We start from the raw sequence: 22,625 nt of genomic DNA, 5'->3' as shown, positions 1-22,625 counted from the left end.
CTCCTAAACATTTAAAACATTTCTTTTGCTTATGCCTTGGATTAACACTCTTGAGTACTGATTGTGGTAACATACATAAGCAAAAGCACAAAAATTGGTATTTATGTGGTATTTAGGTCACTTTTTATGGACCTATCTGTGACTCTGTGAGTTCTCATAAGAAGAATGTGCACACAGAGAAGAAATTACTGTTTATAATGTGTTTGCTTTATTTATTTATTTATTTTTTGCTATCAGGTGCCTTTTAAATTTCTCTAAACTATCTGTATTTGTCCATTTTTCTATGCTGTCGTATTACAGTATGACATGAAATTTTAAGGAACTAAATGTACAGTAGTGCACTCTTTGCTTGACACATAAAATGGTACAAAGGTTCCCCACTGGCCTTGGGCTCCACTTTAAGAAACCTGGGCCTGGAGAAGTAGACTTGGTTGAAATACTATCCATAAGCCCATAAGATAGCCAATGGAATATGGTCAGCTATGGACTTGTCTAATGCACACATCAGATCATCACGTCCATGCATCATTCTGAACCATAGGCTATCCACTAGCCATTCCCATTAGCCTCCTATATTAGATTTCCATTTGATTTGATGAGAGTTTTCTTTTTTCTTCTTCTTCTTCTTCTTTTTTTTTTTGAAGCGAAAGAGAGCCACTCTCCAAACACCAATTTAAAGAGGGATAGCAAAGTAATCAATTCACAAACCGGAGACTGCAAACTGAATTACCTGGATGGTGAGCCTGGTGGTGGTAGGGATCAGCAATGAGAGCCAGTTTCACACCTATCCATATCAAAGGCTTTAAGGGCAGGAGAAGAAGCTGTGAGTTCCTGAATAGTAGCAAGGGATCAGTGATGATTAAAGCTAACCTGAGCATAGCAAGAAGGCAATACAAAGAGGCTATGTGGAACTCACACTTATTTTCCTGATTGATTTTCCAGGCTTCAGGCTTTGTATGTCCACCTTCTTCTGTGGCCCTTTTAAAGGTGAAGCAAAATCTCATTTTGCTTCGCCTTGTTTTGACTAGCAGAGAAAGACTCTTTTCACTATCTTTTTTAATGTTTGTCATTAATGTTTGTTTCAATTACATTTTTTTTTATTTCAAAACTTCAACTATAGAGATATTGTTCTACATTGGAAAAATTCTTAAGGGCCACTATGAGCTATGTAGTCGCAATCAGGATTCATTGTTAGATCAAATATCATAACACCACAAGAGAGATAAGAGAGAGTGGATAAAGGTTCAGCCGTAAAATATTGTGCTTTATTCTAACCAAGTACTTATAATCAACCTTAATAGAGACAGAAATAAAACTGGATCAGAGATGTACCCACTTTAAGCATTTACACTGTCAGAGAGTTTTTGGTTGGAAATAAAGCAGCACTTCATGTTTACATTAGTTACATTAGTGCTCTGTGATCAAATACAATCAGCGTGGTTGAGCAATTTTTGCCAAATGTCAAATGTTTTCATGTGTTTTTTAATTTAGGATTTATTCATGTTAAACTGTACTTGCCTCACCCATCTGTGTGTGTGTACTGGGTTCTGATTTGTAATGAAATGGAAAGGATATATGTGCATGTCACTGGCGTGCCTGCTGGAAGACCTCAAAGATCTTAATACCGTTTCCTTCATTGCCCTCTCTCTCTAGTTTTAGTTCGCTGCAGTGTGTAAGTTATCTATAATTTCAAACGTCCAGCTATAAATCTTCATTAGTGGTTAGAATAAAGAAAGGATTTATTTTTCTAGTTCTTCAGAGCAGTTTTGCCATGTAGAAGAATAGGGCTGAAGTCATGGGGCAAAAACTAATCTGCACCTTGCAACTGACTAAAGAGTATTATTGATGGCTTTTACTCTAACTTGGGTGGGGGAAGTGCATCCCCAACCCCTATTCATTTCTCTATGAGACATAGACATTCAGAGCTCGTTAGCAACCAGGGTAAGGTAGGTAAACAGACTCCAGATAATATCTCACTTTTCTCTGATTTCTCATTATATAGCACAATGGGCTGTTAGAAAGCTTTTTTGAGAATGCGCTGGACATATTTGCTTAGGTCCTAATAAGATAACAAGCATCGTCAAAGGTCCTGTTATGGATTTTATTGCATAAATAGTACTATTATTTAAGTACTCAGGATAAAATGCTGTAAAAACAGATTCCACTTATATTCTTTTTTTTAAATTTGGAGTATGAAAAAAAGCACTCTCTGACTGAAAGTGACATCCATCACTGCATATTTTAAAAGTCACAGCAAATTCTGTAAAAAAAAAAAAAAAAAGAAAGAAAGAAAGAAAGAAAAGAAAAAAAGTTAGCCATGCATTAAAAGTGTCCAGTAGGTGCTTTAAAATAGACACACTCTGAATCATCCAATTGACACTCTTATCCCTCCAAGCTAGATAGAGCCGGGGCTGGATGTAGACATTTTAAAATGCCAGCCTATCTTTGTTTCCATCTTACAGAGTCCTTATTCAGACCGTACCACAGGAAGTCCATTACGCAGTGATACCCACTGTGGATGTGTAGCCTATCACAGAAAATTATTTCAAGTTCACAATTCAAGAACTGGTGATGTATTGTGTCAGCACATTCCTTTCATACTGTATATCAATAAATTCCATCCCTGTAAGTTTCACTGTATCGCTCCTGAAACATTTAAAAGTGGAGACACTGCAGAAATAGCACCGTACCAAATGATGTTTATCACAAGCGAGCATTTCAGCACACAATCTATATGGCCATTCTTTACAGCACTGTGTCTGTGTGTGTATGTGTGTGTGTGTGTGTGAGAGAGAGAGAGAGTGACTGAAAGAGAGACATTTCCCTCCCTTGAGTATCAGATTCATCTCATCTCTCTTCATTACCATTACACATCCATCCACTGTGAGCTGAACCCCTGGCTGTGGTACTTCACACAGTATTACTTCGCAGTCCCCCATGTGCCCTGGCAACTTCCCCATGCCACTCAGGCCCAATCTACCCATATTACTTCCCCTCAGGCTTCATCTAAGTGTGACTGATAGGGCCAAAACAGGAGAACAAACAGCAGGACTAACTTCCAATAGGATTAGGAGCTGTGAAGCATCAGCACACTTCTTTCTCCCCCTCTATTCCTTCCACAACAATAGACCAGTCCATCCCATCTGCATGCATCAAGGAATAACTTTAGAAAAGTTGCTATGAATGAAATAGACTTAAGTCAGTGTGGGCTGGAATGAAAGCCTTAGAGCCAAAGCAGATTTTATTAACTGGTCAACAACGCTACTCAACAAATTTAGTAAAACTGGAGAGAGAACCACTTTCTGAAGGCTCAGAGCCTGTCTTGCTTCTTTATTATTAACGCCCACCAGTGACGCCATGTTTCAGAGCAAGTGCATGCTGTTACAAAATGAGATCGGGGTTAGATTTCATGAGGCTCCTGAGTGCTCTTACTGTACAGCCCAGTGCTGCTCAGTTACGGGTCATTAGGAACGCCTGCTCCTGCCGTGCACCACACCAGCCCATTATCTGGCCGCCTGGTGCAGGGAGCTTGCTGGGCAAGGCTAAACATTGGTGAAGAGTTTCTGTCCTAGACAAGAAATTATAAGCTAAAGACATACTGTACAGCGAGGAGTAGTAAATTAGTATTATCTAAAAGTGTACAGAAAATATAGATGAAAGAGTTCACTTTTACTCTGTTTGACACTGTATACACATTTTCAAGTCCATGAATCGTAAGGAAAATCTCATCTGTAATACTCCACTGAATGTCTTAGTACAAATTAGCAGTTCAAAAAGATTTTAAGAGCTGGTAAGAATAGTTAGAAGCCATCTCAGCAGGGAGAGAATTTTAAAGAAGTAGCCTTAACCTAAAACAAACAAATGCTATTTGTGATATCACTAAAGGGTCTTGAAATGGGCATTGTGCATGTCTTCGTCTTCTTCTTCTTCTTTTGGTTGCTGCCTTTAGAGGTTGACCAACTGCCTTGATCTCACACTATCCCTAACATCCTCTTCTGTCACACCAACCCTCTCCATGTCCTTCTTCACTACATCCATGAACCCCCTCTGTGGGCTTCTTTGCACATATCAAAAGCATCTTAGCTTTGCCTCTTTTGCTTGGCTTTAAACCATAAAAGTGCCGAATAGTGTGGTTTGCATAAACATTAAAAAACATGTTTTCAGCACTGTGTGAAAAAGCTGTTTCAGACTCTATAATTAATTAAATCAATTTGCAACACTTAAAATCAACCATTTATTAAGTCTTGTTAGGGCCTGGATTTTTTGATTTTTGATTTAGTGTAATTTATGTTTTCCAAGAAAAACAACAACAACAACATGACAACAGACAAGATTCTAAGACACTGAGACTTTAAAATGAGGCTTTAAAACCCAGTGAGTGAAGTCATGGTGATCACATCTGTCTTTACTGGAGATAACTAAACAGATGTCTCTGTTATCTTATCAGTGATGATTGTCAGAGGATAGAATTTTGCCAGATGGTCAAGCGCGGATATAGTTGATAAAAAGAGATGGAAGAAGTGGATGAGGGTCACTGAGTTTCTCAGTCAAGGCTCTGAGATCTCTTTCTTCACTCTTTAAAGCTTTGATACATTTTCTTTCTGGTATATCCCCAAAATATCTATACGTTTTACTCTGACATAATCGTTACACAGTCAGTGTTCTTATATTGTAAATATCACTGGCTTTAGGGCTAGCATATTATTCAATTTTCATTTTTCTATACTATAATGATAAGATGACATTCCTATTAGAGCAGGGTTTTAAAGTCAAATACATTCTTTAATCAGGCAATTGCTCAATCATTAAGATCTTGTACACATTTGCATCGTATGCTATTTGACTTTTTTCAGCTCTCCATTGCTCTAAGTAATGGTCCCAGTATCACTGGTGTGTCTGCAGGGGAAGCACAGGCAGCAGGAAGCTTTTGGCTATTTTTAGCATGATTATCTCATACTTCCTTTCTGTGAAACAACACAAGATGTAATAGGTGAATCTTTCCTCATATTTGATATTCCTGGGTGTATTTGCCGGTGAAAAGGTTGTGTAATTGCAGAGAGCGCAAATGTATTGTGTGCTCAGGTGCAGCAGTAGGAGATTTGGCAATAGAAGTGTTATTTTGAATGCAGTATGGCACAATTTCAAAAATTATGTAAAAAAAAAAATGTTTAAAATGTACAACTAACATCTGTCGTTTTAATGCCAGCAAACCAACCTATACAAGCAGGTAAGCATGCTGAGATTTATATTTATCATGAGCTGTGCAAAACCTACTTTACAGACAGTACACAGGCAAAAATCATGCTCTATCAACTGCATGCAAATGAGCTCTCTCCACGGGAGCAACCTTAGTAAGTGTGGGTTTGAGGGCTCCATCTCTTCAGCACTGCTGAGTTCATGCATGATTGAGAGTATTTTAGTTCATGATGCTGTGGTTTCTATTCTCGTTAATGGGAGGACACATATCTAAAAAGACTAAGTGTGTTTTGTCCTCTGAGACATCATAAAAAACTGGTGAGGACTTTATTCAGTACTTATCTTGTTTACATTAAGCAGTTAATTGCACTTGAAAGTTGTATACACATGTATACACAGTCTCTATACTATACTCTTTTATATATAGTTGTATGTAACTCACCCTTTAGCTGGTTCACACTCACATCACCACCATGACCAAGGATCTATACCTATGCAAAATACACTTTATAGATATCCACTGTAATACTTTGCATGAATTGTTTTTCCATCTGAATGACCTGCACAAACATACTTTTGGCCAGAGAGGATTCTGAACTGATGACAATGAACTAACCATTTGAGATCAGCAAGCAGGAAATGACCTAATAATAACATCATTCAAATGCAGCTTTATAGTTAATGCACTGGTTAGGCTGCTCAATGCTTTTTATTAACATCACTCTATTTATCAATAATTTATTAGATGTTGCATTTAAAAATCAATGCTTGAACTGTAAACTGTAACAAAATGCTACGAGAATGACAGAAACTATTTTTAGCAAGCTAAAAAAAATTCCCCACAGATTTTTAGAGGTTGAAACACAAAACTCGCGGTGGATGTTACCAAGATATGTCACTAAGGATTATAAAGTTAATTCAAAGCACAATTATGCGTAAGCGATACCGATGCTATTTCACTTGGATTAGCTCATCATAGTTGACTACAAGGTATAAAAGATGACTGGTTACGAGAAGCTCACAAAGATGACAGCCTGTTTCTCTGTCCTGATGGTAGTAAGATATACTCACTATAAGAGCATGTCATACATCACTGAGGATCTCTCTCTCTTTTTCCACCACTCGGGATGCACTAAATTGTAATGCAATGCAATCTCTTCTGGATACTGATATAGTTCCATGCCTTAGCAAGAACTCATTTTAAAAGAGATCTTCCAATTCAGTTTTTAGAAGAATGGAGTAAAAAAAGTGTATACAAACATACACATACACACAAACACACCCCAAAAGAGCAAAGAAAGCCCCCAAAACAGATGCTTCTTTGCAGATATCTTTGAAATTCATTCAAAAATCTGCAAAAATCATTCACTGACTCAGAAACTGCAATATAAAGACGCTAACAGAGTTCTCGTGTTTCTCTTTCATTTAGGCCTTTAAAAAATATATATCGAAAATCTATAAGAAAATGTTCTGCTTGTGTCTGCAACACATGCTGCTAAGAGCATCTCTGTGCTGACCTGCATTACGCAGTTATATTTTAAGGTCTTTACTCTACCTCAACTCTTGATCGGCAAACTGCATTCCTGCACTGGTCTTCATACTGGGGACCTCAATTTGAAAGGGGAATTTGAGGATTATCTCCTTAGTTGTTATACAGTGAGGCTAGATATTAAGTGGGTTTATGAGATTCATGAATCTCATGCATCTTCTCATTAAAGTGATGTTAAAGTGCAGAGGTTTCAGCATCACTTTGTCAGATAACAAGAGAACGTAAAGTATGACATACTTGTCAAATGCTGAATTACTATTTGTCCATCTTTGCATTTTAATATCATGTACAGTATATTTCAACAAGAGAAGTGATTAAACTCGACATTGCACATGTGCCAAAGGTTATGAGAAAATTCTGTCTGATTTAACGAAAGTAGGAATTTAAAAAAAAATCCAATAAAGCTTAGCCGTGCCCCAGAAAGAGAAGATGCTAAACCGAGGCTGGTTTTTCATTTAGACTTTGCCTCTTTCTCTCCCTCCCTTTTCCTGTTCCCTTATTACCCTGCAGCTCAGAGAGGAAGGGAAATTATTTTGGTTGAGCCAGCACTGTAGTAAGGACAGACTGACTGAGACCTGTAGCAGGGGGCTGTGTCTATGTTTGAGACTGAGCTGGAATAGAAAGGTCTAAAATGGAGAGAAATATTATTTCAAGCATCTCTCTGACCTCAAATTCAACTGCAGCATCGCTGTACATCGCTGTTTCATTCATGAAGATGTTGCCATATGTGTGTGAATGCATGCATTGGAGTGCTTGACCTCACATGTGCACACTGCAGTGGATGCTTGGAAATGTCCTGTCCCTTGCGGGTGATGTGGGGACTGTTCACAGATGGCTGCCAGTGAAACTCAGTCTTAATTGTGGTCCACACCTGTCCTCTCAGGGGTAATGACAGCGTCTCACTTCGCTCTCTACCATTTGATGTGTCCTTCCGCTATTTTCCACACCTCTGTCCTCAGTCACTCCCGATGATTTTCTCTTCCCCAAGTGGAGCAGGTGAGCTTTTTTGGCTTTCACCGCAACCTCAACATCCCCACAGGCATCTCTTCTTTCCTGGTATGACAAGAACAACAGCCATGTCTATTCATCACCTTATTAACACTGACATAAAACTACTTGTTTCCAAGTTGTATCTTCTTATAGCATCCTAATTATGTGAATGAAAATGACACGCAGCATGGGTGTTGCTATTGAAAATACTGCACCTTCAGAAAGATATTATTATAGGTGTGAAATGAGAACAGTCTCCTAAAGGTGACAAATATCACAAGCAGGTTTTTCCCAAAGAATCCAAAGTTTAATTACACACAGATATAAATATCCCTTTCTCTCTAGCAACTCACAATCGACTCTGTATTTAGGCTCAATTTATGCACAACCAAAGCAACAAAAACTGATGGTGCTGCATTAAACACTGGGTGTATCAGTCCCATTGATCTGAGTCATTTTTCAGTTTTAGATTCCTGGTTTTCACAATGATTCTGGTCATGTTAAGTTTCAGTACTGTTGCTGAATGGTTCTTGATTTTATTTTCATTCTGCTAGTGCCAATAGTGATGGGATTTCCGGCTCTTTTTAGAGAACCGGCTCTTTCGGTTCGGCTCACTAAAAAGAGCCGGCTCTTTCGGCTCCGAACCGGCTCTTCAGGTTGTTTTGTTGCTTTAATTTATTTATTATTAACAGTATTATAAAATTATGCACAAAAGGAATTACTAACGTAAAAAAAGTGGTTTTATTTATATATGTTTATATATAAATATATGCGGTGGTCCCTAGAGACAAAACACGTACAAACTCCAAGACACATTTCTAGCATGAACTGAACTTCCAAAGCAGAGCTACTAGATCACTTAAATTACACAATTGAAAGCATGTGTGTATTGTTTGTGTATTTATACACAGGCACTCATATATATATTCAAATAATTTAAAAAAAATGTTCATTTACCTGTTACTACGACACAACAAATCCAGTCATTGGTACTTGCTGGCTTGTGTAGCCACTCGGTAACAAAAGTTCAACACTGCCCCCAGCATCCTGGAGCACTTCTGTTGTCTTTTGTACGTGTTTTGAGTTTTTATGTGCTTCTGAGTTTTTACGTGTTTTGGAGTTTGTACGTGTTTTTACGTGTTTTGGAGTTTGTACATGCTTCCGAGTTCATACGTGATTTGAAGTTTGTATGTGCTTTATCTCTAGGGGCCACCGTAAACATACTTTTATTTATTCACTCCACATAAAATGTAATAAATAAATCATATAATACAAAAATCAACTATTCACATTTCAACTTTTAACTATTTAAATTTTCAGCTTTTTCCTTTTACAAATTTAAAGTGAAACAACACAAAACACTGCAAACCACAACACAATTAAATATAAATTAAAATATGAAAACAAAAAGAAACATGCACATTCTCTGTCAAATGGACCTGCATGAATAAACTTTCTGAATCCTTTATCATCTGCAACTGAAAATAGTTGTGGATGATTACTATACCTTTCTAATGTGACGTTGTTGTCCCTGGCTCTCTTTCTCTCTCTCCCCCTCTGGATCTGTTCCTGTGCTACTGAGTGTAACTACTGCCCCTCCCCCCTCTGCCCAGCGTAAAGCACAAGGCTCGCATGCTGAGTGAAGCAGAAAAAAAGTGCGAGAGAGAGGGTGAGAGAAAGAAAAAAAAAAACACACACGTGACGGCTCGCGATAAGGAGCCGGCTCGCGTCGTTCACGTCAAAGAGCTGGCTCTAAGAGCCATTTCGTTCGCGAACGACCCATCACTAAGTGCCAAGTGTCAGTTTTTATGATTTGGGGTTTGTGATCTGGTGAAGTTTTTGAGTTGTGGTTCTGGTTAAATGTTCCCAGTGTTTATGGCTTGTTAATGGCTTATTGCAAATTCATTTGTGCATTCAACGCAGTGGTAGCAAGCCTTTTGTGTGTGGGACACTCACTGGAATAACAGTTCAAGTGGCTTTATAATCCTATGAACAGTGTTGGTCAAGTTACTTGAAAAAAGTAATCAGAAACTAATTACTGATTACTTCCCCAAAAAAGTAATCCCATTACTTTACTGATTACTTATTTTCAAAAGTAATTAATTACTTAGTTACTTTTAAAAACACGATTTACAACCTGAATAGGTAATAAAGCAATAGATCTGTCAACCCAATCCTACTTTTTCTGCATAATCCATCATACAAAATGTAATCAAATGGAAAAGTCTCTTTTTTTTTAAACTTGTTTTTGTCACGGGCTGCGACGGCAGACCGTGGAGTTGTAGGGAAAGAAGGGCCCAAATGCAAGACTCTAGTGAATGACAGTGGATTTATTTATGGACAGAAACGACAACTACCGTATTTCCCGGACTACAAAGCGCACCTGAATATTAGCCGCACAAGCTAAAATCAGGGGAAAATCCTGTTTTGTACATACATTAGCCGCACCTGACCAAAAGCCGCAGGTGTTTCAATGTTGACTTATTATATGTAAGAGAATATGCACAAAGCGAATTGTCAGGAAAGAGATGGCTGTTTGGAGACACACCCCTTTTATTAATATTTTGAAAAACAAGTTATGAGTACATATTTGCATAACTTTTTAGGTATATGTACAAGTAGCGGTAATTACAAGTAGGAAACATGTACTGTGCTTCATAAATGAGTAACAAATGTAGTACATAACAATAACCTACAGCACAGCAGAAAAATAGATTGGACTACCTTTTAGGCTCAGGTGCAGTGACATGGCTTTAACAAGAAGAAAAGTCAGTCATTCACCACCATCTTCCTGCGCACTAAAACCACCAAAGTCCTCTTCTCCAGTGTCGGATACGAACAGGCTCAGGATGGCTACGTCATCCACTCTCAGCTTCTTTCCTTTGTTGTCAGTGTCAGAGTCGAACACCCTCTGAAGGGCCGTCGCGGTGTCCTCCTCTCCATCATGCAGCAGTCCAGCCCTTCGAAATCCGTTGGTGATCATGGATGTTTTTACACTTTTCCACGCTTTCAGATTCCACCGGTGGAGTTGGGCATAACTTGCTTTTCGCACGTTTATCGCCGCACATCATCCACGACTCCCGCTGAACGCATAGCACTACTTTGAAGTTTATTTTTCGCGCTACTTTTACGGCACTATGTTGCCTGGCGGATGGACATGTGACCAACATACCACTCTTGAACCCGATACTGTGTGTCTGATCACATGCCCTTCCGCCAGGCAACGTAGTGCCGTACAACACCGGAACAAACAAAACAAATCGTCTTACGATATGACAAAAATCATGGACAATCCATAGAAAAGCCGCACCTGACTAAAAGGCGCAGGGTTCAAAGCTGGTGCAAAAAGTAGCGGCTTATAGCCCGACAATTACGGTATATACAATCCAAGCACTGTGACTCCTGTGGCGATTCCTCTAAGAATCCCACACAGTGCACGTGTCCATAGCAGTGAAAAGGTGACAACTCCAAAAACCCGATTCCACTCCATGATTTCCCCTCGTGACGACGTTCCTGACTCCCGACTCCTGGTGACACAAAAACACACACAGCTCAGCAGGCAGCCTTTAGTAGCGAAGCCGATCTCAACACACTATTCTACGGAGGTACTTAACAGGTTCGACTTAGTATAATCCCGCGCCGACTGGGGCTCCGCCACCTTCATAAATAAGGCGCCCCTCATGAAGCCATCAGCTGCAGCTGGTGAGGGCTAATGGGCGGCAGGTGCGGCAGTCCCCAGTGCGGGAACACTTCCGGGTCGCAGTCCCCTCAGCGACCCCAAAACATCGGGGAGCACACAGGGAGAAAGGACAAAAAGGGAGAGAAAACCACCAAAACATAACATATGGAAAAACATATACAAGAAATACATGAGCTCTGGGTCATCAGACCCAGACCATGACAGTTTTATCTGTTTTAATCTTTTAACTTTATGCATCAAGCATAAATTTAATTATATGCAACATTCTCTGACTTGAAGAAATTAGTTTAACATTTAAACCTATTTTCTGCACATTCCAGAACATAAAATAAAATATTTTTTGTGTTTACAGTCAGTCTTTCAAATAGGTGCAAGTAAAACACAGCAGAAAGTAAATAAAATCAAAGACTAGCAGTCCTGTTGCTCTATTTTCACCTGTAAAGCAGGAGTGGGGTAGGCGGAGGTGTGCTCTGGTGCAGGTGTGGCGCAGCGGTCAGTGGAAGAATCCGCGAGTTTCTCTGTGAATTTCCCATTACGTGGTTGCGCACTCAGAGCTTGTTTAGGGGTTTTTTTCGGAGTAAAAAGAAGTTTTCTTCCCACGCACAGCGGACACTAATGTTTTTGTCACTTTTTATGGAATCAAACTCAAAGTAAGGTCAGTACTTCCAAGCTTTAAACGCTGCACGCTCATACTCTCTCCCGCACTCGATATATGATCCATTGTTGATCTGCACACAGCTGTTGTCACTAACGGCGCACTCGCTTACGTCACTGTCATGAGACATTCTCGCAAAAGATCACGGTTTTAGTAACACAGTAACGCAGCGTTCCTACGGGAAAGTAACGGTAATCTAATTACCGTTTTTGCAATAGTAATCCCTTACTTTACTCGTTACTTGAAAAAGTAATCAGATTACATCTCTGCCTATGAATAGGGATCATATTAAACTTTTCTGTTTTGGCTTTGCTGACAAATAAACAACTGTTTGGCGTCCTGAATTGTTCTGTGCTGCTTGCCTTTTCTTGGGAGTGGAAGAAGTGGGGAGTCGCACTTCACGTTATATATATATAAGCAATCCCTAGATGGGGGCATGCCAACTTCCCAAACCCCTGTTTGAGTTCTGTTTTAAACACCGTTAGCTTATCTCAGTTCGAGCAGAATAAAATATTTAATTTTTTAAATTTATAGATTATTTAGTTACATTAGAGGCAAAGATCTTTTGTCTGTCTTGTATCTCAATATTTCACAGTTTCACAATTGCTCAGCGATCCTTCAAAGACCAGCAGGAGCTGCAGGAACCTGGACAAATATGGGGAGTACACAAGCAATTCTTCTGATAGTGTCAGGGTCCCCCTTGTATAAAAGGATACTAGCAGCAGCCAGTAGAACCTCTCAACCACCCAGTAATGCACCTATGATCTGAATTTTAAAATCCTACAGTGTGTTGTTTTTCTTCTTGTCACCTGGTAGGGTGACAACAATAACCCATCAGTCTTTTACTGCTGAGGGGTAAAAATACACACAAGTGTTGCACATATACTCATATCTTCCCTAAAACCATAATTTTCCTTGATTTAACCCAAACTCTTGGATATTAAATCCATCTTATCAGATACAGGTCAACTCGAACCAGGAGTGGCATCAATGTACAAACATCTGAAGCATCTGAAAAACAGTTTAAAGTTTTAAAATATTCTATTTTTTTGTATTTGGCTCACTTTATAAAAATTAGTAGTATTTTTAGTATTTTTACTGCTCTCAAATGTCAAATCTGGTCAAATTTGACCCAGACAATATGTAAGGATTAAACCTGCCTACATGTGCTGTATGCGGGTCCTCTCAACAACCAACACATAGTGCTGGGAGCCTTTTAGTTTATCAGCAGTATAATTCACAAATACCAAAACTTTTTTGTGCCTGAAGCGCATCAACTGATAAAATTAAGTCTCTGACAAACTGTATACTATATATATATATATATATATATATACATACATACATACACACTATATATATATATATATATATATATATATATATATATATATATATATATATATATATATATAGTGTCCCTTAATGGAAATGATGGAAAAAATGACTGATTTAAATGCAGAATAAAGACGTTTTAATGGTTTAGCAAAAATGTTGAAGTAAATGTTAGTTGTAAAGTAATTTTATTACTACATTAATTATCATATTATATCAATCCAAAACAGAATGTTTTGGCTTGATATAATATAAAAAATGAAATTAATAGTTAAAAGAGTTTCATTTTTAGACAGTCTGTAGTATTCAAATGACTCATTATGTATTTATTTAATTCTACTGTGATTCACCAACATGGTTTTAGTGAAAAATTTAGTAAGTTTGGGATTGCATAAATCTCACAAGGGACACTTTTTTTAAAGCCAGACTGCACAGCTATTTATAAGACACTCCTTTTTTTATTTTCCTTGTATAGGTTCTTTGTGCAATGGCTGTTTCCTGTGAAGATGTCCATTTTCCATGGTAATTTCCGCTCCATTTACATTTAATAATCAGGTTTCCATTATAATCAAAGGTAATCCCTTCTTCCCACATGTAACTGTATCATCTGCCTGGGGACGTGAGCAGAAATCCAATTACCCTAGGAGCTATACATAGTTTATTTAACCAATTCTGACATATCTTTGAGGTCATGGTGTAAATCAAACTGGTTAATAGCATGACAATATTGGCTGATTCCTTTTTAAATGTGCTCCAAATGAACTGGTGCATTTGGGTAATTTGCTAAGGAGAAAAGGCCTGGTTAATGCTAATAGGTGCAGTAGCTCCTGCTGTCTGGGCAGTGGTTATAAAACGTCTGTGTCCTCTGTGGTGCTTCTTGAATTACTGAGTCTAAGTGTGACTACTATATCGACAGAAAGGAGAACAAACTAATGTTAGTCTTGCCATGTCTTGCCACAGCGCTGCCTAAAAGTCAGAAAGAAAATTAACGGCTGTTTATTATTAAGGGATTTAATAAGCTCCCATGAGCAATATCGACACCCCTTTGCTTTAGACTGTATCTGGCCAAAACAATGTGACTGGCCTTCATCTCATATAAACAAGCTGTGTTTAATAGTATTAATAAGCCAAGAGTAAAATGCCATCTGTAAAGTAGCCATTTGTAAGGCTGTCAGCTCCAGTCCAGCAAGCGTACACCAGCCATAGTTTAAATGTCATCTGTTGGCTGTATACACAGCCAGGGCAAGCTGAATAAAACTTCAGTCAGTCCAATAAACGGATAGTATGATATGGCCTCTGATATGGCAATCAATAGACCCTGTCTGTTGAGGGAATACTGTGTTCCTCTTGGCACCTAGGTGGGTTGGGCATTGCCGTAACCAGAACCCCATGCCAAGCAGGGTGGATTACAGTAGGCAGGTTGGGAAGAAGGCATAACAGAAGCTGAGACCATACTGAGTCACAGCTTACAGAAACAGCGTGGCCCGATATGGCCCGTCTAGCTTTTACTCTCTCCCTTTGCAGACCTCACACCCATAATGCTGACACATGTATGCAGGGATTTCCAGGAATAATCTGCCCTGCTTTCTGCAGTGCTTCACAAGTCACATCTTTTCTGGTTTCACCACCACCCCACACACACACACACACCACGCCTGTACTGATACAAAGAAACACAAATGTGCAGCCATACACAAACATATGCATGCTCATGTTCATGCTATCGTTCCAACTCTTTCATCACTGGGTTTATCCCTTGCTGGTGTTTCTTAGCCAGTGTCGCTGCTCATAGCTGTTGCTCCAGCTGGGACCCATCCATCCCGACTATCCCTCACATCCATCTCAGCCTCTGACTACAAGCCAAGAGGGAAGAGCTGCCTGTCAGCACAGGGCTTCGTACAGGGATTCATAACCTCTTCAATGCCCTCTCAGTTTCCCCTCAATGTCTTTTTCCAGACAGGCCTTCTAAAGTTTCTGTCAGAGGTCCATGGCCAAAGTACAGTCATAGTGAAAGAGGCTGTCAACGAGGGGGACTAGGTCTCTTGGCTCAGACACAGTAAGACAAAAAGATGGACAGACATACACAGAGACAGCTCATCTCGATAGATAGTTCCCAAGAGAAAGAAAAAGCATAGGGACTCATTGAAGATAGAAGGTGGGGGTGACTGAGATAAAAGTGTTGCAGCGGTGCAGGAAGGAGCAAGGAGGCAGGTGGAACAGAGAATGGGAGGCAGGATGGAGATGAATAGAGACAAGGCAAGTAAACAGACAGGGGCAGATGAAAATATCATGATAGATGATGGACAGCAAGACAGGAGAGAAAGAAAACCTGCCCTGTACTAGCCTGTCTCAGCCCTGTCTGAGAGGGTTCATGTACGCTGCTCACCAGCACTTGCCGTGGAGTTAAAATGGATAAAAACATAAAAGATGAATCACTCTGTCATAGAAGCTGACTACAGTATGTATTCCTATACATGTAAGTGAAGACTTACATGTATATTATTGCAGAAACAATAATCTGAATATCACAGTATTTGTGCTGTAAAATCAAGTTCCTGTCTGAGATCTCAGACTGACATATAGGCATAATAAAGTCAGCTTTGAGGGTGCTGATAAATAGCAAATGTAACATAACATTGACTAAAGCTAGAGCTGTCAGTGGTGAGGCATGAGGCCTTGGCACAGCCTGTCAAAAACAATTCACAGCAACAAAGAAAAATCTCAATCAAGGCAGTCTTTGGTTATGGCAAACACAAGCCACTTCCATGCTGTGTCATCAATCTTGACAGAATGCAGAGTCATTAATAAAAATATAAATGGAAAAAGGGAAAAAAACACATGTAAGCTACAATCTCACACATGCATACATTTGCACACACACACAGAGGCACTTCAGCACGCTGAGTCAAGCTTCCTCTACAGCCTCAGTGGTCTCTCAGTTCAATTAGTTGAGCTAAATCCATCTCTTGTTCAATCCCAGTACCCACGTCAATCTCACAGTCAGGACCTGTCACTGCCCTGCTTTCAGCCTGTCAGTCCCAGTACACACATATATTCACTCACATGAAAGCCAGAAGCACACATATACACCTGCATAACCATTCCTTCCCCCATCACACACACTGAGCACCGGAAAACTTTGGATATTTCTCCAAAATCATTAAAGTGAGGAAGTATTTCTATGGCATGTATGATGAGTGTGTGTGCAGTAAATACATGTTGAGGATAAAGAAGTGCAGCATGAGTGAGGAAACCACACTAGAATTGGTGCTGGTGCGGAGATATGGCAAAAAGTCCCTTCGAAGATGCAGCATTGCATCATAAGAATACATGGTTTTATGCTAAGATAAGATAAGTTAACCTGGTGTTGGCTTTAAACAGAGTGACATAAATCCAGTGCTTGCTTTACTGTGGTGGGACGTTGTTTGTGGCACAGCTGGAGGGAAGGCTGACACACTGGAGGTCCATCAGCACATCACGGCTGTGTGTGAGAGGAACAGCAACTGGAATAAAAAGGTTAAAAGAACAAACGATGTGGTTGGGTCCGTCATTCGTGCCACGCTTACGGTACCAATTTGTGAACATGTACATTTTCTCTTGGCTAGATACAGCTTTAATCACCATCAAACAACTTATAATAAAAGCAACAACTAGTGCCAGTCCCTCTCTTTGGGTTACTTATGACTATGGTTGCCAGCTTTTTAACTATCAAATAAGGGACACTCTGGCATTGAACAATGCACAACCAGCTGGGCATAGTGTAAATATTCACTGTATGTGACATTAGTAGAATAAGCGGCAAACCAATTTTGCTAATTTTACGAGATGTTCCAGCTAAAACGGGACACTTGGCAACCATACTTATGACTTTCGAACCCTCAAACTCACAGTTCATAAATTTGTCATATTTACTCAATATAGAGGGCAAGTCATAAGTGAGAGAGATGGAGAGCCTTGGAAGTGATTTTCTGTTCTATTTTTTCTCTTTTCATATGACCCTTTTTCAGCAACTGCAAAAGATATAAAAGCAAAGTATCTGCAGATAAAACCCAGGAGTTCAGAGGGACATATTTGATATAGAATAAACTGCATGGTGGCTGTAAATGTTATTGTGCCATTAATCAAAGTGACAGCCCTCGTGCCCATCACACATACGAGAATCGTCTTTGGTGACATAAGTAGGTGGAACAGACATAGAATGAGCAACTCCTTTCAGTGGATGACAAAAGTGCAACTGACCCCTTGCTTCTCATCTATTTCAGGAAGTGCCGGTCGGGCCCGCGAGCTGTAATTTAGCCAGAGTAATGCATCTGCAATTTCATGCTGGCTTCGCTATATTTTGAGGACAATGCAGGCAGCGTGTAAAAAATTAAATAGATAGACTCCTGTGTCATCATGGATTTGTATGGGGTTGTCGCTGTAGTTAGAAGCTATTCAGGAGGATTGTGTTTAACAATTCTGCATAAGCCCTCTGCTGTTTTTGCTGAGAAAGGAGTTGACAGAAAATCAATCAAGGGAAGCATGACTACAAATAAATATTTTCGATGAGAGACAATCTTTCTGCATAAACACTACTTAATGCCCCAGAAGCAGAAGGCAGGCATTATTTATTCCTAAATTACCTTTCCAATTGTGCAGACAGGAAAAATGTTAGGCATCTGCTGGCCAGTGTCATCTATTTGGATGTGTATATATATGTATATTTTTGACAGTTCTGAAGTTATGATGACAACAATGTGAGTAAAGAGCCATTAAAATTATCAGATAAGTTGATTTTGATAATTATATAAAGTAACCAATTAACAGTTGAGATGGCTTTAAATTAGCTGGTGTCCAACTAGTCAGGTCTTCACATTAGTGCGATTCCATGATTGTTGTGGGAAAGTCATGCAGTCAATTTTCTAAATGGCTAAATCCTCAAGGGATTCACTAAACACTAACATCATTCATCAAGAGGCATAGTGAACAGAGAAAATCACATTTATGAGTAGAGCTACGACAACCCCACAGTAACTCAACGGAGTGACCTTCTGTCAAAAATCAGCATCCCTTTCAACAAATCTTATTCTACTCCTTTTCTATTCCATTTTGTTTTCTTATCAATTCTGCAGCTCCTTCATCTGCTACCAAAGATTGTATGGACATTGTCCCTCCTGAGGAGGGATTTGAAGAGCCTTTCTGTCTGCTTTGGGAGCTATCTGGTTCCCTATAGGAGCACCCTGTTATTTTGCCTCCTTCTGCTTTTATTGTGCCACCATGCAACAAACAAAAAGATCAAATATCGATCAGCCACAATGACAAACCACCTGCTCCGGCAGTAATACAAAAAAACCTATGCACTGCACAGCTTTCTAATAAAAGAGCTTGATTACTAGAGCAGACTTTTACACATGCACAAACACACAAACATGCACTCTCACTCGGTCACATAAACAAACCAGAACACAAGACAGATGAGCTTTTGAGAAATACCTATACAGGATTATCTTCTACATTAGGTGGCATAAGTAATGCAAAGAAGCAAGAAAAAGAAAGTGAATTATTGATGTTCTAATGCAAATTATTGAAAGATTTAGAAAAAATAAGAGCTGAATCTGTGCTTCTTCTAGTGAAGACTTTACATTATAAACAATTACATACAGTGAATGCAGTCTAATCAGTCTAGTGATAAATGTGGGTAGCATGCTCAGCCCACAAATCTGGTATATCCGCTGATGAAAGCTGATCTTCATGCCACGCTGCACCAGCTAATGGCTCCGCTGATCTTCTACACTGCTTTTCTCCAGGTGTATCATCTTTGTTAGGTTATTTGATTACTCTAAATTGCTCTTATGTGCAAATGGACGAGTGTGTGGTTGTATTTCTCTGTGCGGATAGGATGCATCAATGAAACTTCACCAAGCTGTTCATGTATAAGGGACCGGAGAGGGACTCAGACACAGTGTTTAACTTTAAAATATATATCACCAGGGTTCTAATACTAGAATTTCATCAGTGAAGCTGAAACACTTTAAATTTTAGAATTAAATTGTTTCCCAAAAAGATGTTATTTGGGTGGATAAAGATAGAATGAATGCATTAAGAACCCGAGTATGTATATAGATCTTCTCAAAGACATTCTGCAAGTCATGTTGTTGCTACATAAAGTGTTTTAATTTTCTCAACTATATATGTCAATCTATTACAACTTCCATTAGCATTCATATCTTTTGCATGAGAAGCACATAATCGTTTCCCTTTTCTGCTACCAAAACTAAAAATAGATATTTGCAAAACACACAGTGTCTGGGGCAGAAGTCTGTTAGTAACACTAGCTTCTCAAGGTGACATGAATTCCTGCATTTTTACCTCTCACTCTTCCTGAAGGCTCAAGTATAATTGGACCAGCCAGCCCTGCCCATCCAGTCTACTCTTATGCTGGCTATAACTTCAGTTTTACACTCCTTGCACCTCTCACACACACTTTCCCATTATTGCTTCAAGCTATCTCAACCTTGTATTATGCTTCATGTATCCATAAACAGTGAGCCATTTCAGCAAACAATATTGAGCTGGATTTCAGTTGCCTATTTACAAGTATTAGCAATAATATGAAGTGTATTAGGAATAGAAACGTGGAGATGAAGGTGGGTTTATTACTGTCATTCCCTGAACTCTTGCCAGGTAAATCTCTATAGTGTGACAGATTGAATGGAAAGGATGAGCACTGAGAATTTCTATGAGGTAGAGTAATTAGAAATTAGGAAAGATCCATCTGGCGCATGTGGATCTGTAGGTTTATGCAGCTTGGATAAAATAAACTGAACCTGCATTGTTCTTTTGTTTAAGTGGGTCTAGCACTAGACACTGATGAAAAGGTGACTGTTATCAAATGCCACTGTGCAGGATAGCTTCAAGTTTGGTAATCCTTATTGGGATACAGCCTCTCTTGGGGGTTCATCTGAATCCAGTCCTGTCTTTAAGGCATATCAGAGTAGGGCAGGTCTCTGTCTCACAAACTTATCACCTGCAAAGTCCCAAATCCTCATTCTAACAAAAAATAATCTGGCAAAATATCTTTCATGGCCTTTGGAGCATTAGGATTACATATTTAATCTATAATTATCTTGTAGTTAAATCAGTCACAATCTCATTATGGGACAAAAATGCCCTGCTTTTCAGCAGCCAGTTTCCCTAGCAGCTTGAGTCTTTCTGTATTCAGGTCCCACACTCATAGAAAGGCTGAGTAGTAGCTCTGATTTAAATCCTGACAACTCACTTTGGAGAACTGCACCTTGCCAATGAACAAGTATTTGAGACAATGGGATAAGCATGAAAAACCCAGTATAAATCCCAGTAACAATCCACCCATGGTCTGCCCCTGACAAATATGATATTTATTATACAAACAACAAATAATAAGAAGGTGAGATAAGAGTTGAATGCATATGTTCAATATGTTAAAGTTACTTCATGTCAGTTTTGATGACTAGCAGAGCTATGAAGCTATTTTTTATAAAACTGAGCTCCTGTCGCAGTTATGCACAACACAATTTTAGAGTAGTCTGCATCAGTGCCAGTAGAATTACATAATTCAATCTGATACCAAAACAAAGCGATCATCCCGTGTACTTAAATGTAAACTCCTTTATTAAAAAGTCATTTTAAATCCCTGACACAGTGATGGAATTTTAACATTATATTTTGTTGATACTGAGCCCTGCTAATAACTATTGCCGTGATGGCTGTAATGCCAAGCCCCGAGGACTAAACAAACAAAAAGGACCCAAATGTATTCAAATACTGATGATGGTGAGGAAACAAAAAACCCTGAAATACAAAAAAAAAGAAAAAAAGAAAAAAAAGAAACTTATGTTGCCTTAACTTTTTTTTATACCAGAGGTTTGGTATATATGTAAAATACAATACAATAAACTTAAATAAAATAGTTTCATGTTTATTGAATCTATTATCTTCCTAACTTGTGTAGATACTTTGTCAGGACCCAATTGTAATTCTATTATCACTTGTCAACCTGCATGGGTGTAGAGTACAAAGTGTACTAGGGTTAAATAGGAGTACTTTAACATCTGAAATAAACATGCCTACACAGCAAACATGCCCACAGTACGATCACTAGTGACATCACCCATAACTATGTTTACTAAGGACATGTAATAATGGCAATGATACATTGTAAAAAGTTGTGTTTCAACCCAACCCATTTTCCCCCACCTAAATCTGACCAAATGAGTTTAGTCCCTAAACCTGTCCAAGTAGTTTGATGTCTCATTAAAAACGAATCAAACAGCAACCAAAAAGGTTGAGTCAAAAAGCTGCAATTAAAGTGTCCCTAGACAGAAATCTAAGGTTGAAGGTTGTGTCATTTATGTGTTTCTTCAAATTAGATGCTAAATTGGTATCCCAAGGTCTGTGAAATATGATAGGAATGGGTCTCTGACCCAGCTTCACTATGCAAGGAGTGAGAATGTGTCGATTTATTCTTTTAGAATTTCCCACAGCCTTCATTTGCGTAAACTACTGAATAAATGATTCCCCTACAATAATCTGTGTTTCTGAACTTCTCAGCTAATCACATCTCAGTTTTTGGCATTAGGAGAGCTGCAGCAATGACGTGACGTGTGGTCACAAGAAAGCTTTGCTTTGTTTTGAAGCAGTCACAAAACAATAAAAACCACATTTAATTAAGAGAAAGAAGAACAGCACTTAATATGAAAAAATGCGACAAACCACTACAGGTTAGAGATGAAAAAAAAGTGGTTTGTGGAGCTTCTCTGACTTGATTTAGTGTTCTCATATTTATCAAATAAACATTTTTCTTGCAATGTCTTTTTGATGTGACATCCCTTTCCTTTGTAGAGTTTTTTTTCCCAAGTCCTCCTAAGCTTTCAGTGTGCGGTGATGGTACAAATTTCCCGAAGGAGCATGAAAAATGATTCACCCACTATTCCTGAATCATTCATCACACAATAGTTTCATCAATATAGTTTATCATCACCACTGTTTGCTGAAGGGCGGTAAGGCTAGAGAGACAGAGTTGGTACACCAGCAGAATGTATTGCGACAGAACGTTTAGGATGCAAAGTAAATTTTGAATATGTTAATACAGACACATACAGCATAGGGATTATTATAGGCATATTCTGTATTCCTGTACATTTCTAGGCCTGCTAACACTCAAATAAGTGCTTTAAAAAAGA

At 38.9% G+C, this 22,625-nt stretch overlaps 1 protein-coding gene and 1 long non-coding RNA gene across 2 annotated transcripts in view; one reads left to right on the top strand and one right to left on the bottom strand.

The window, feature by feature from the left end:
* rtn4rl1b (reticulon 4 receptor-like 1b) overlaps positions 1–22,625 on the top strand; it is a 159,403-nt gene that overhangs the window by 100,225 nt on the left and 36,553 nt on the right. The gene's annotated exons all lie outside the window — the stretch shown is intronic.
* LOC145420183 (uncharacterized) lies at positions 10,267–11,489 on the bottom strand. The gene is made up of 2 exons (XR_013901480.1): positions 11,350–11,489; positions 10,267–11,262 (listed from the first exon to the last, which is right to left on the bottom strand). It is a non-coding gene; the product is annotated as an uncharacterized LOC145420183 (long non-coding RNA).

This window comes from Astatotilapia calliptera, chromosome 14, assembly GCF_964374335.1.
Source record: "Astatotilapia calliptera chromosome 14, fAstCal68.1, whole genome shotgun sequence".
In the NCBI taxonomy this organism is placed as follows: domain Eukaryota; kingdom Metazoa; phylum Chordata; class Actinopteri; order Cichliformes; family Cichlidae; genus Astatotilapia; species Astatotilapia calliptera.
The sequence above is the reverse complement of the archived record's forward strand: the minus strand, read 5'-3'. Positions and strand labels throughout refer to the sequence as shown.